At 30.3% G+C, this 14,512-nt stretch overlaps 1 protein-coding gene across 1 annotated transcript in view; it reads left to right on the top strand.

Moving 5' to 3' along the window:
- LOC133850666 (uncharacterized) overlaps window positions 1-14,512 on the top strand; it is an 84,185-nt gene that overhangs the window by 1,144 nt on the left and 68,529 nt on the right. Inside the window, exon 2 of the mRNA XM_062286809.1 lies at window positions 641-1,108. The gene's annotated coding sequence lies outside the window, so the exon portion shown is untranslated. The remainder of the gene's footprint in view (window positions 1-640; window positions 1,109-14,512) is intronic.

Genomic DNA, 14,512 nt, shown 5'->3' with positions numbered 1-14,512 from the left:
GTAGTCGTAGCCGTTGTTGTTGTTATTTCATTTCTGCAGCCACCGCTGCCGCTGCTGCTGCTGTTACTGCGGCTGCTGTTCCAGCTACTGCTCTGCTAACTGCGCTGCTGTGTTGTTCAAATTGAAGCTTTACATAAGTTGACATATCGCTGAGGCTTTTAGAGCCCGGCTGCAGGTCCTTTGCTCAAGTTCTAGAAGCGCGCTTCGCCAATCAGCTGCTGCTGCTGTCGACGCGTCGACATCACTTGCAACTAGACGTTGACTGCTTTTTTAAATTCGCTTTTTTTTTTCTTTTTGCAACTTGTTTCGGCTCTTTTTCCTACTACGTTTTTTTCGGTTTGAAACCGGCTTTCAAAAGGTTCGCCAGCGTCTGTTGCTGTTTTTCAGCTGTTTCGTCGCTTTTGTGGCACATTGTCAAAAAAAAAATAATAAAAAACAGCGCGTAGAAGAAGCAGAGAGACACACAAAAAATAAACCACCAAAAAACACAACAATAAAGTGGTTAAACTACTTTTTTTATTACACTTTAATTTGTGTGTTTTCTATTTGTTTCATTTCTCAACTACTATTTTGCCGTTTTGCCTTTATGCGTGGGCCTTTCGAAAAGCATTAAGAAAACTTGATTTATAACCCTCGACAGATAGACCGCACACCTTCGTAGCCCCCGTAGACCGCTCTTCGTTCGCAAAAAAAAAAACAAAAACAAAAATCGAAAAACGGTCAGTAAATCAATATACAACAATATTTAACACAAGTTACCAATTAACCATGCAGACAAAGTGTTGAATCAAAACCCGTTAGATAAAATTCAAGTAACAAAATAAAATCAAGAAGCAAACAAAACAGTAACTGCAACAATAACAAACAACAAACATGTGATTTTCTGTTGTGCCACCAGCTGCTGTATGTCCTCTGTGTACAAAATGGACGCCAGGATGCATCGCAACATCATCATCGAACTCAATTTCATCAGCATCGCCGTTTAGCAGCATTTATGCACCAGCAGCTTGACATACACTTGTACACAACACCAACAACTGAGGCAGAGCGGCAACGTCATCGGCAGCGGAAGCGACATCATTAGAGGCAACCAAACCAACTTATAAAGGTGAGTCGTAACTTAAAGTTCAAAATACTTGTGAAAAGCTACAAATGGTCAGTTTTAGATCAGCTTATCAAAATTTCGCTTAAGTCCACATACCCTATAAGATTAGATTACCAATGACGGGTAGCTTAAATACGCACAAAGTAGGCCCAAAAAAAAAACACTGATTAAGAGGATATGAAATAGACGGAAGTAAAATCTACGGATTTTTTCTAAAAGAATAAATAAAACTCGTCCGGTTCTTTGGGGAGTTCGCTACATTAAATTTTTCATTAGATAACCGAAATTAGAACCATTTTCTTTTGATATATGATTTTTATTTTACAATTATTACTATATAAACGACTAAAGAGGTAAACTTAAAAAAGATTTATTTTAAATTTTTAAGTGAAGAGTAAATTTAATTTTTTTTATTTTATTTCAAGAATAAATGACTAAATCAAACTAAGCAATCTAGAATAATACATATAATTTGCATTTTCATTAAAATTACTTTAAAAATTTCAAATTTAATTGCTAGAATATTAACAGAACTATAATTTATTAATTTTGTCTAACGCTGTCTGTTCTTTAATGCAATTATGAAATTAAAAAATTAGTCTGACTTTCATTTATAGTGGAAAATTAAACGAAGTTTCTTTAGTCCAAACTTTTATCGAAACTCTTTTCACTCTATGCTATAATTAGACCCTAAGGTGTTATAAATTGGTTAATAAAGTATTCTTCTCTTGTAAAGTAAAGGCATTCCATAAAATATCAATGTTGGCGAATTTGATTGAAAAATCATATGATTTCATATTCGCACCCTTCAAATACCCTTTTCAGATACCTGCAGCCCGTGTTAAAGCATCTGTCGTCCAATTAAGATAAACCCTTGAAGCTCTATAACATAAAACGAACTTGCAGTTTATGGGGCATAAAATTGTTATATTTATGTAATTACCAGTCTAGTCTGGTATTAAACGCCATAACAATAAAACCCTCTATAATGACAGACAGAGCCTACTTCAAATCCATAATAACCATGTGTTATGTCAGTTTTAAGGACGCATACTCATATCTTATTTCCATTATTCGTTTCGTTCGTTTCACCGTCGACGTCGTCGTCGTCGTCGTCGTCGTCTCGAGAGAAGTGCGAAAATGTTTAAAGTTTTGTAATTGGAATTGTGTTCATGTTTGATTGTCATGGCGGGTTTTTGCGTGATGAATGAGTTTGGGGTCTTCAATCAATCTTTTTGGTTGTCCAATGACTCCCAAAGCAAACGCGAAACTTTAAATGCTTTTTTCGCTGGTTATTTTACGTAGAGCATCTTAAAAGTTGTGCAGTTTTGTTATTTGGCTGTTGTTGTCGTTGTTTTTGGTTTTTTATTATCGCGAATTTTTACGACTATTTGGCTGGGGCTCTTTGCCACAGAGAGTTCAAATTGAAGTGAGGGCAAATTGTAGCCAGAGACCGCGGGCCCATTCAGAAAGCCCGTCAAACCAGTCGCAGCCATTTCGCTTTTGCCTAGCCTGGATGGCTGGCTGGCTGGCTGGCTATCTCGGGCTATCTGACTGGGCTGAGACTGGCTGACTGGCCGACTGGGCCGTTGATGACTTTTTACATAGCCAAAGAAGCGACTCAAACTCAAACTCCGACTCTCTGACTCTGTGACTCTGTGACTCGAACTCAAACGCAAACGCAAACTCGAACCTAAACCAAAAAGATACGAGCAGCGCTCACGTATCTAAACTTGTTTCAAACGTGTTACATTTAAGAACGTTCGCCGCAAGCGGCAAGTGGCAATAATCCTTTCAAACTGACAGCGTTGCCATGTCGACGCATTGCAAGACGAAGAAGCAGCGACAACAGCAGATGTAGTTGTGGAAGGGCTGCCAAGTGGGAGTGGCACATTGACTGAGTTTCGTTTTAGTTTGCAACAGCATATGTGCGAACTTATACGAGGGGCACTTCAAAATTACTCAGCTGTAACCCAATTAAGTCGCTTGCATCACAATTCAATTTGATTATTATTTATATATATATGTTATGTGTATATTTCACATTTCAATGCCAATATTTAAATCTCGAATTTAATGCGTTCTTTTTCAAATTAAACATATATTCTGTTATTATTCTATTTCATTAGAAATTAGTTTATATTACCCAAAACTAAATTCTTAAACAAAATATACTTATTTCAAAAAGTAGAGCCGATATTAGATATTTTTAAGAAAATTTTGCGTTTGCTTACACTCAATATTATTAACAAACATTGAGTTTATGTAATAAAGAGTTTATTATTCGCAAAGTGATCGAAGATTTTGAAAAAATAATAGAAAACCTTTCAAGTCACCCTCTAGCATAAAAGTACGTATGTATGTTATGTCTATCCCTCCATATGCTGTCTGTCATTCTCTGGTTCGAGTTTGCAGACATTTTGATTGCCAGTTGTTGCTGTTTTTATTTTTATTTTTTATTTTCTCTGTTATCATTATTTTTTTTTTGCTGTTGTTTGCCCGCCGCCATTTTGCTTTTCGAGTCATAGCTACACAGTATGTGGGGAGCATACGATATGTAGATGATACCCGCACGATATGGCAAAAGAGGTATTTGTATTTGTATTTTTTCAAATCGCAAACAAAAAATGAAAAAAAAAAGTGAAATTGATATTTTTTCGCACAAAATTGCCGTTAACAAGGTAGCAACCTAGCAACAACATTTCGCTTGTCAAATTTTATTTTTGCACCTTCCTGCACTGCACCCACCGTCGTCGTCGTCGTCGCCGCAATCTGTGAAAAAACGACACTGCCAGGTGAACGGGAAATTGTTTACCGTGGTTCCAAAATGATGTAATTTCGCGTGCTCGTGCAATTCAATTTCCTGCCAGCGGAAACGCGCGTCGCTCTGCTCACCCATTGTAGTCAAACATCGCCGAGGCACCCTCCAAACAAACCCAAATATCAACCCAAAAAATTGCCCCATCTCTCGATCCTCTATCCACTATCCAATGCACCCTCCATTCTCAGCAGTCAACTGCCGACCATTCGCACACAAACTTGAAAGCATTGTCCAAATTGTTTGACAGTTTCTTTTCCATTTTTCCTTGAGCTTTAATTGTTCCTGCAAAGTGCAATTCTACCAAAATAAATCTATAGAAAGAAAAGAGGAAGAAAGATACAAAATATCAATAATAAATAAATAAGAAATCAATTTTGCAAAATTTGCTGTCTAAACAGCTTATCCGTTTTGGCCATCACCCCAAAGACGAAGAACTCAATACAATATATCACATGTCGTTTGTGTACTATTTAAAGGCTCAAAAGTCTATTATATTTCACATAAAGTTTGAATGCTCGCAGAATATTATACGAAGTAAAGATAAACATTCATGATTTTTTATAAAATTGATGTTTAACTGTTTTGTTATGATTTTTCATTATAACAAAACAGTTCAATAGCAATCTTATAAAAATTAAAATAATAATATAACAAATTAACATAATAAAATTCTCACAATTTGGTTTGTGAAAAATATATATCACAAAAATAATCTCTTTAAATTAGTATCGATTAATTCTACTTTTTTATAATTATATAGAGATTATATAATTTCTAATCATAACAAATAAATGAATTAAACTTGTCTTTAAATATGATTCATAGTGAATATTTATTTATTTTCTTTTTAATATGTATCATAGTGTATGCTAACTTCGGATTGATAGTTGTTCATGTTTTATGTGCGAAGTGTTGAATTTTCAAACTGTTTGGCATATTTCGCATAAATAAATTACATTCAAAGCCGAGGGGTCGGTCAGACTGGTTGCCAGGCCAGTTCAGCTCAGTTCTGTTCTGTTCTGTTCTGTTCTGAACTGTTCAGCTTGGTTCAGTACAGCTCTAGATTTTGCTCTGTCCGTGCAGCCTATATTAACAATAATTCCTTTGTGCTGGCATCTTGCCAAAAAGTTTCTCGGCCTCTCCCTGTGCTTACACAGCAGGCGACGAACGTTTTGTGGCCAATTTCGGTTGCCCACGAGGTGGCGCGGTGGAATGGTCTCCGTTTTGTGACCCATTGTCAGTTGAAGTTAAATGCGACGCCTAACACAAAGAAAAAAACAAAATTCAGAAAAAAACTCACAACTTACGATGGGCAATGGACAATGGAGTATCACAGGCTTCTGAGTCCTTCGCAGCCGTAACAAACGTGACATTTGTCCACAGTAAAATGCAAAAGTATTCAAATTGTCGACAAACTTGAACAAACAAGAAAAAACTACCAATTGTATTTGAATAATAACAAATAATGCCAATAGTAATGCACAGACAAAAACGTGTTAAAATCAAGATAAAATATTAGATTCATGATGATATAATGTCAAATTTTAATTTTTTCTCTCTGTATGAATGCTAAAGAATAAAATATTTTCCTACATTCTCTTTCTTTTTATTTTTAAATAAAACTTCGCCAATACATAAATTTACATTATTAATTGATTAACAATATAATAATATCTATATTCGGCGAAGTTTACCCCTAGTCGTAATGCCTATCAGCATGCGCTGATTATAGGAAATGGTTGCATATGTTTCAAAGGATACTCCAGGAAAATAACTTGGTATTAAATTGGTCACGATTTTGAATCCACTAAGGTAATAAAGTTTATTCTGAAAATATAAAATACATTCTGTATTAATTGTAGCAAAGTTAGCACAAATCAAGTTACCTTTATGAAAGGGCACCTCAAAGGCAAATTAGAAGACGATCGTATACCAGCAAATAAAATATTGAGTATATAATGATTGTAAATCATACCCAATACTTCACAATCAAACTCAATTCCAGTAAAATTTCTATATTTTCCTGCATGTAGAATTCTTAAATTGAAAGCTCCATTCATGCTTTTTACATCTTCGTTCAGCAGTAAGTTCGCATTAAGAGTTGAAATGTTTTGCTCCGTGTAATTTAAGTTATAGGTGATCTGAACTAACTCTTTATAGAAATTCTCAATTTCAAAAACATTGAAATCAATCACAGCCTTCTTCTGCTAAAGAGATAAATTAATGAAGTTATAGTAAAGCAAACTTATTTAAAATATACTTATTTACCTTTGCTCCTTCTATGAATAATAAACAACAAAACAACGGAGTCAATGCCGAAACAACTACAATTTTAGTATTCATGTTTACTATAAGCTTACAACTCTGATCATTTCGGATCAGACTAATTGACTATGGCTTAATAAAGTGCTTCACATGCTGGATACAAGCTATTTTTAATAGCTCAGTTTGCATTTATATAATCAGTGGTAATTAAAAATATATTTGTAAACCTTCTATTTATCAACTTATACAGATTGCTAGTGCTCCATTAATAAGGTTTATCCACTGATTTTCGGTTCAATTTATTTCAGTATGAAAGCTGTCGAATTTTATTAAAAGGTTAACCAAATAATAAAAATATCTTGAGAGATACAAACTATATGATAGATATAACTATAAGTTTTCTTAATAATGTTATTTTTCCATGTTGAAAATTTGGTATCACATTTTTCTTCACAGAAATCTCACATTAATAACATTATTAATTTTTAAAATTTTTATTTCGTGAAGCAAATATAACAAGAAAGTTTCAGTCGAGGGTGTTCGACTGTGAGATACTCGCTACTCATTTTGAATAAAACCAAAATATTGCGATATTTTTCTCAAAATATACCAAAAATACTAAAAACACTAAAATTATACCAAATTTTATATTTGGTACCACATTCAAAATATACCATAGACAGCACAAAGCCACTAATACCCCTAGTATAGGAAGTAGGTGTTTTTGCCCATTCAAAAATATTTCTTTAATAACTTCCACAATTTCTATCTGATCTGATCATTGCGAATATAGTAATTCATGTTTCTGACAACCACAATGCGATGATTATAAAGGATACTTTTCGAAAATATATATGATTACAATTTTGAAGCTATCTAAATCATTAAGTTTACTCTGACAACCACAATGAATATAAAAGTAAATTTTAAAAATTTGTTCGAATTAAATTAATAAGTTTACTCTGTGAATATAAAAGTAAATTATAAAAATTTGTTCTAATTAAATTTTTCTTTCTTAAATTAGTAGCATAAGCTTCAAAGTCTCTTACAGTGGTAACAAACGTACCATTGGTTCACCGTAAAATGCAAAAGTATTCAAATTGTTCTTTAACTTGATCCATTCAAAAATTTCTAATCGTATTTATATAATAATACATAATGCCAATATTTCTGCACAGAAAAAAGCATAATCATGATAATTTGATACCAGAATTGAATTTTTTATCTTAGTGTGACTACTGAAGAATTAAATAATTACATAATTACATTTTTAATGACAATAATATAATAAACATACTGAAATTATTAATTGATTCATAATACAATATTATCTATTTTCGGCGAACTTTACCTCCAGTCTTAATGCCTATCATCAAGTGCTGATTATGGAAAACCGTTGCATATGTTTCAAAGGATAATTCAGGAACATAACTTGGTATTAAATTTGATACGATTTTGTATCCATAAACATAATAAATTTTATTCTGAAAAAATATAAATAATAATATAAATAAAATATTTGAATAAATTCAACTTACCTTTATGAAAGGACACTTAAGAGGAAAATTGGAAAAGGAACGTAAACCAGCAGCTATAATATTGAGAAAATAATAATTGTGAATCATTGCCATTCCTTCACAATCAAACTCAACAGTAGTAAGGTTCACAAGTTTTCCTCCATATTGAACATTTAAATTGAAGGCACCATTTATGTTTTGTAAATTTTTGTTGAATATTAGGTTCGCATTAAGAGTTGAAATGTTTTGCGCCGTATAGCTTAAGTTATAGTTGATCTGCACTAACTCTTTATAAAAATTCTGTACTTCAAATAGATTGAAATCAATCATCATTTTTTGCTGTTGAAAAGATTTATGATTTAAGTATCCAATGAACAAAAGGATCTTTATAAAAACATTATTCAAAGTATATTCACCTTTGCTCCTTGTACGAATAATATAAAGCAAAACAACAGAGCCAGTTTAATTCTAGTGTTCATGTTTAGTGCCAACTTAAAACTGTGATCAGACTAATAAAGAACTTTGAATGTTGGTACAATCGCTTTTTAATTGTTATAACATTGTTTCAAATTATATAAATATTGGTAATTACAAATATGTTATTTTTTTCAGATTGCATAGATTATTTCAAGATTTCATTTATTAAGGTTTGTCTGTACTTTTTTTGTTCGATTTTTTTAAGCATGAATGTTGTTTAATTGTGTTCGAAGGTAAAATAATTCATAATTCATTGAAGTTAAAAAAAAAATAAAATATATATTAATGACATATGCTTGACGGAATGATAGTTCCCTTTTTTTTCTGGTAAACTTTGTATCAATAACATTATTAATTTTTAGTATTTTTATTTGTCAATGCATTTATCTATATCATACTTCAGACACTAATATGGAAATGTCACTCCCTAATTTAATGACAACAGTGCATTTTTATGACACCTACAATGCGCTGGTTTGCATTTGAGTTAAAAGGTACTTTCGAAATCCATGAATGAATCCATGTTAATAATAAATTTGTTCAAATTAAATTTACCTTTTTGAGAGCGGAATGGATGTAGTATCGAAGTCTGTTACAGTGGTAAAAAAGGTGTAACCTTAAAATGCAAAATTATTCAAATTGTCCTTAAACTTGTTCAAACAACAAATAACCAATTGTATTTATGTATATTTTTGTACGTAATGTCGAAGAATTCTGAAGTCAAAATAAAATATTAAATATTTATTTCTTTAATTTTCGAATGACAAGGACAAAAAAAACATATTGGGATTATAAATGGATTAATAATATAATAAAATCTACTTTCGGCGAAGTTTACCTGCGGTTTTGATGCCCATCATTAAATGCTGAGTATGAGAAACGGTTGCATATGTTTCAAAGGATAGTTCAGGAAGATAGCTTGGTATTAAATTTGTTACGATTTTGAATCCATTAAGGTAGTAAAGTTTATTCTGAAAATATAAAATGGCCTTTATATTTGCTGAACCAAATTTTTTTCAAATTAAAATTACCTTTTTGAGAGGGCACCTAAGAGGCAAATTAGAAGACGATCTTAAACCAGCAAATACAATATTGAGTATATAATGATTGTAAATCATACCCAATCCTTCACAATCAAACTCAATTCCAGTAAAGTTTGTATATTTTCCTGCACGTAGAATTCTTAAACTGAAAGCTCCATTTATGCTTTTTACATCTTCGTTGAACACGAAGTTTGCATTAAGCGTTGAAATGTTTTGCTCCGTGTAATTTAAGTTATAGGTAATCTGAACTAACTCTTTATAGAAATTCTCAATTTCAAAAACATTGAAATCGATCATCATTGCTCTCTGTTAAACAAATGTGCGATTTTAGTTAAAAACGAAAAAAAAATTTAAGAAAAAAGAAAAGAATTTTAAAAATAATTACCTTTGCACCATGCGTAAATAATATACAGATGAAGGGAACTAATATCAAAACAAGTAAAAGTTTATTAGTCATGTTCACTTCCAGCTCAAAACTGTGATCAATTTGAATAGGACTAATAAAGTGCTTCAAATGTTGGCTGCAATCGAGTTTTAATGGTTCAAATTTAGCATGGAATAACATAATTATTGGTAATTAAAAACATGTTTAGTATTCAACTGTTTATCATCATGTGGAAATTTTTTCTAAATTGCATATATGATTTTATTTCTGGGTAAATTATTTTATTCAAACGTAACTTCAAATCATGGAAAACAACCCAAAGACAAATTACAGATATATTAACGACAAGATCTTGAGAATTTATAATTTATAAAATGAAATAAACCATACCATTCGAGTAAATAACTTGGAATCACATTCGTCATCATAGAAATCTCTTTTTAATAATATTTATAATTTGTTTTCTTAGTACTTGAATGACAGAAATATATACATATATGGTTATTGCATTTGAGTAAGAAAGATAAGATATGGGTAATTCTGTGGTAAATGTCGCGTGCGTCCATCTTTACAGTGACAAAAAAAGACAAACTAAAACCGTTTTAAAAATAAGTGAAGGTTATTCCTAAAGCTTTGGATTAGCTTGGTATTAAGTTTGTTACAATATTAAATCGATTGATGAAATAAAGTTTATCCCAAAACTGTGATCAATTTAAATGAGACTAATAAAGTGTTTCAAAAGTTTATTTATAATTATTAGTCAGCTTTTTTCTTGTAAAATTATTTCATACAAGTAAAATTGGATAACTTTAATAAACAATTTCATTCAAACGTTAACTTAAATCATTTTGTCATAAGAACTTATGGAAAATCAAGTAAAAAAGCTACAGTCGAGTGAAGTCCATTCACAATACATATTTTCGGCGAAAACGACCTCCGGTTTTTTATAACAAGTATTATGCGTTGATTATGGGAAATTTTTGTATATGACTCAAAAGGTAATTCAGGAAGATAACTTGGTATTAACTCTGTTACGATTTTGAAGCCATCTACATAATAATGTTTATTCTAAAAATGTAAAATGAAGTTTATATGTATGAATCAAGTTTTCAATTTTAAGTTACCTTTAGAAGAGGGCAATTGAGCGGGAAATTTGAAGTGGAGCGCATACTAGAAAATAACATTTTCATTAAATAATGATTGTAAATCACACCCAATCCTTTACAGTCAAACTCTGCATCAGTAAAGTTCACATATGTTCCGCCAAATAGTATTCTTATATTGATGTCTCCATACAAGTTTTTGACTTCTTCGTTAAGCGTAAAATTAACATTGAGAGTTGAAATGTTTTGGGGTGTATATTTTAAGTTATAGTTGATGTGTAACAAATCCTTTTGAAAATTCTCGATTTCAAAAACATTGAAATCAATCACACTTTTTTTCTACAACAAAATTTTACCAGTATTTGTAAAAAACATATATGTATTTAAAATACATTTACCTTTGCTCCTTGTGTGAATAATGTACACCAGAATAAAAGAGTCAATGTGTAAACAAAAATAATTGTAGTGTTCATGTTTACTGCTAGCTCAAGACTGAAATCTATCTAGATCACATTAAATAAATTTTGTGTAATAAAGTGCATAACATTTTGAACTTAATCTATTTTTAATTTTTGTGTTTGAATAACATAATTATTATTGGGTTTTCAAAATATGTTGATCACTATTTATGGTCTTGTATAGATTATTGCTCAATATTAAGTGTAAACTTCTCTTAGATCTTTTCTTGCTAAATTCGGGTTTGATACGAAATCTATCTAATTGATATAACAACTTTTCGACAGATTTATTAAATAATAGATATATGAAAGACAAGTCATCTATAATTTTTAATTAACAATATTGTTTGAATGTAAATTTGTGTATTATAAATCATTAGGCACTTCATACTTAATAACAGAAATATACACAAATAAAAGTATATAGTTATTCACAACTCATAATACATATTTTCGATGTAGTTGACCTCCGGTTTTTATAATAGCTATTATGCGTTGATTATAGGAAACTTTTGCATATGACTCAAATGGTAATTCAGGAATATAACTTGGTATTAAATCTGTTACGATTTTGAAGCCATCTAAATAATAAAGTTTATTCTAAAAATATAAAATTAAATTTATATGTATGAATCAAGTTTTCAATTTTAAGTTACCTTTAAAAGAGGGCAACCGAGTGGGAAATTTGAAGTGGAGCGCAAACTAGAAACAAACATCTTGATCAAATAATGATTGTAAATCATACCCAATCCTTTACAGTCAAACTCTGCATTAGTAAAGTTCACATATGTTCCGCCAAATAGTATTCTTATATTGATGTCTCCATATAAGTTTTTGACTTCTTCGTTAAGCGTAAAATTAACATTGAGAGTTGAAATGTTTTGAGGTGTATATTTTAAGTTATAGTTGATGTGTAACAAATCCTTTTGAAAATTCTCGATTTCAAAAACATTGAAATCAATCACACTTTTTTTCTACAACAAAATATTTTCAATATTTTTAGGTAATCATAAAAAAAATGTATTTAAAATACATTTACCTTTGCTCCTTGTGTGAATAATGTACACCAGAATAAAAGAGTCAATGTGTAAACAAATATAATTGTAGTGTTCATGTTTACTGCTAGCTCAAGACTGAAATCTATCTAGATCACATTAAATAAATTTTGTGTAATAAAGTGCATAACATTTTGAACTTAATCTATTTTTAATTTTTGTGTTTGAATAACATAATTATTATTGGGTATTCGAAATATGTTGATCAATATTTATGGTCTTTTATAGATTTTTGCTAAATTTTAAGTGTGAACTTCTCTCAAATCTTTTCTTGCTAAATTAAATAACAACTTTTTGACAGATTTATTGAATAATATTTATATTAAAGACAATTTTTACAATTTTTAATTAACAATATTGTTTGAATGTAAATTTGTGTATAATAAATCGTTAGGCACATTCATAACAGAATTATTTTAAAAGTATGTAGTTATTCACATCTCATAATACATATTTTCGATGTAGTTGACCTCCTGTTTTTATAACAGCTATTATGCGTTGATTATTGGAAACTTTTGCATATGACTCAAACGGTAATTCAGGAATATAACTTGGTATTATATCTGTTATGATTTTGAAGCCATCTAAATAATAAAGTTTATTCTGAAAATATAAAATTAAGTTTATATGTATGAATCAAGTTTTCAATTTTAAGTTACCTTTAGAAGAGGGCAACTAAGCGGGAAATTTGAAGTGGAGCGCATACTAGAAAATAACATTTTCATGAAATAATGATTGTAATTCACACCCAATCCTTTACAGTCAAACTCTACATCAGTAAAGTTCACATATGTTCCGCCAAATAGTAGTCTTATATTGATGTCTCCATATAAGTTTTTGACTTCTTCGTTAAGCGTAAAATTAACATTGAGAGTTGAAATGTTTTGGGGTGTATATTTTAAGTTATAGTTGATGTGTAACAAATCCTTTTGCAAATTCTCGATTTCAAAAACATTGAAATCAATCACACTTTTTTTCTGCAACAAAACTTTACCAATATTTGTAAAAAAAATATGTATTTAAAATACATTTACCTTTGCTCCTTGTGTGAATAATGTACACCAGAATAAAAGAGTCAATGTGTAAACAAATATAATTGTAGTGTTCATGTTTACTGCTAGCTCAAAACTGAGTTCTATCTGAATCACATTAATTGACTTTTGTTTAATAAAGTGCATAAAATGTTGAAATTAAACGATTTTTAATACTTTTGTTTTGAATAATATAATTAAAGTTAATTGAAAATATGTTCAGCAGTAAACAAGATTATTATCTTGTATAGCTTTCTGCTAAATTTCATTTGTAAAGGTTTCTCAGTTCTTTTCTCGTTAAATTCTGGATAGGTACGAAAGCCAGATAATTTTGTTCGAATATTAACCTTTTTAATTTTGAACAATATTGTAAGAATATAAATTTGTGTGTTATAAATAATTAAGGACTTAAGCACTTTTATAACAGAATTATATATACACAAATAAATGTATTTTGTATTTTATTTTTGACATAAATATTAATAACTCATAATAAATATTTGCGACGTAGTTGTCCTCCTGTTTTAATGATGACTACTAAGCGCTGATTGTACGAAATGTTTGCATATGAGTCGAAGGGTACGTCCGGAAAATAACTTGGTACCAGAGTTGTTATAATTTTAAAACCATCTAAATAATAAAGTTTATTCTAAATATAAGAAAGAAGTATATATTAAACGATACTAATTTGTTCATATTAATTTTACCTTTTTGAAAGGGCAACAGATTGGGAAATTAGAAGTGGAACGCAAATTATTAACTAACGTCTTGAGTAAATAATGATTATAAAGCATACCCAATCCATTACAATCAAATTCTACACCAGTGAAGTTCATATGTCTCCCGCCATACCGAATTTTTATATTGAAGACTCCGTTTAAGTTGTTTATATCTTCGTTGAGTGTAAAATTAACATTGAGCGTCGAGATGTTTTGTGGGTTATACTTTAAGTCATAGTTGATATGTATTAACTCTTTATAAAAATTCTCAATTTCAAAAACATTGAAATCGATGACCGTTTTTTTCTTCTAAAATGATTTACAATTGTAGTGAATACACAAATTGTATTTAAAATATATTTACCTTAGCTCCTTGTATGAATAACGTGCAGAAAAATAACAGAGTTAATGTCGAAACAAATATAATTCTAGTGCTCATGTTTAGTGCTAGCTTAAAACTGTGATCAATTTGAATCACATTAATTGACTATGGTGTAATGAAATGCTTTATATGTTGGTTTTAATCGGTTTTT

This window comes from Drosophila sulfurigaster, chromosome 2L (genome assembly GCF_023558435.1).
Source record: "Drosophila sulfurigaster albostrigata strain 15112-1811.04 chromosome 2L, ASM2355843v2, whole genome shotgun sequence".
In the NCBI taxonomy this organism is placed as follows: Eukaryota; Metazoa; Arthropoda; class Insecta; order Diptera; family Drosophilidae; genus Drosophila; species Drosophila sulfurigaster.
The sequence above is the reverse complement of the archived record's forward strand: the minus strand, read 5'-3'. Positions and strand labels throughout refer to the sequence as shown.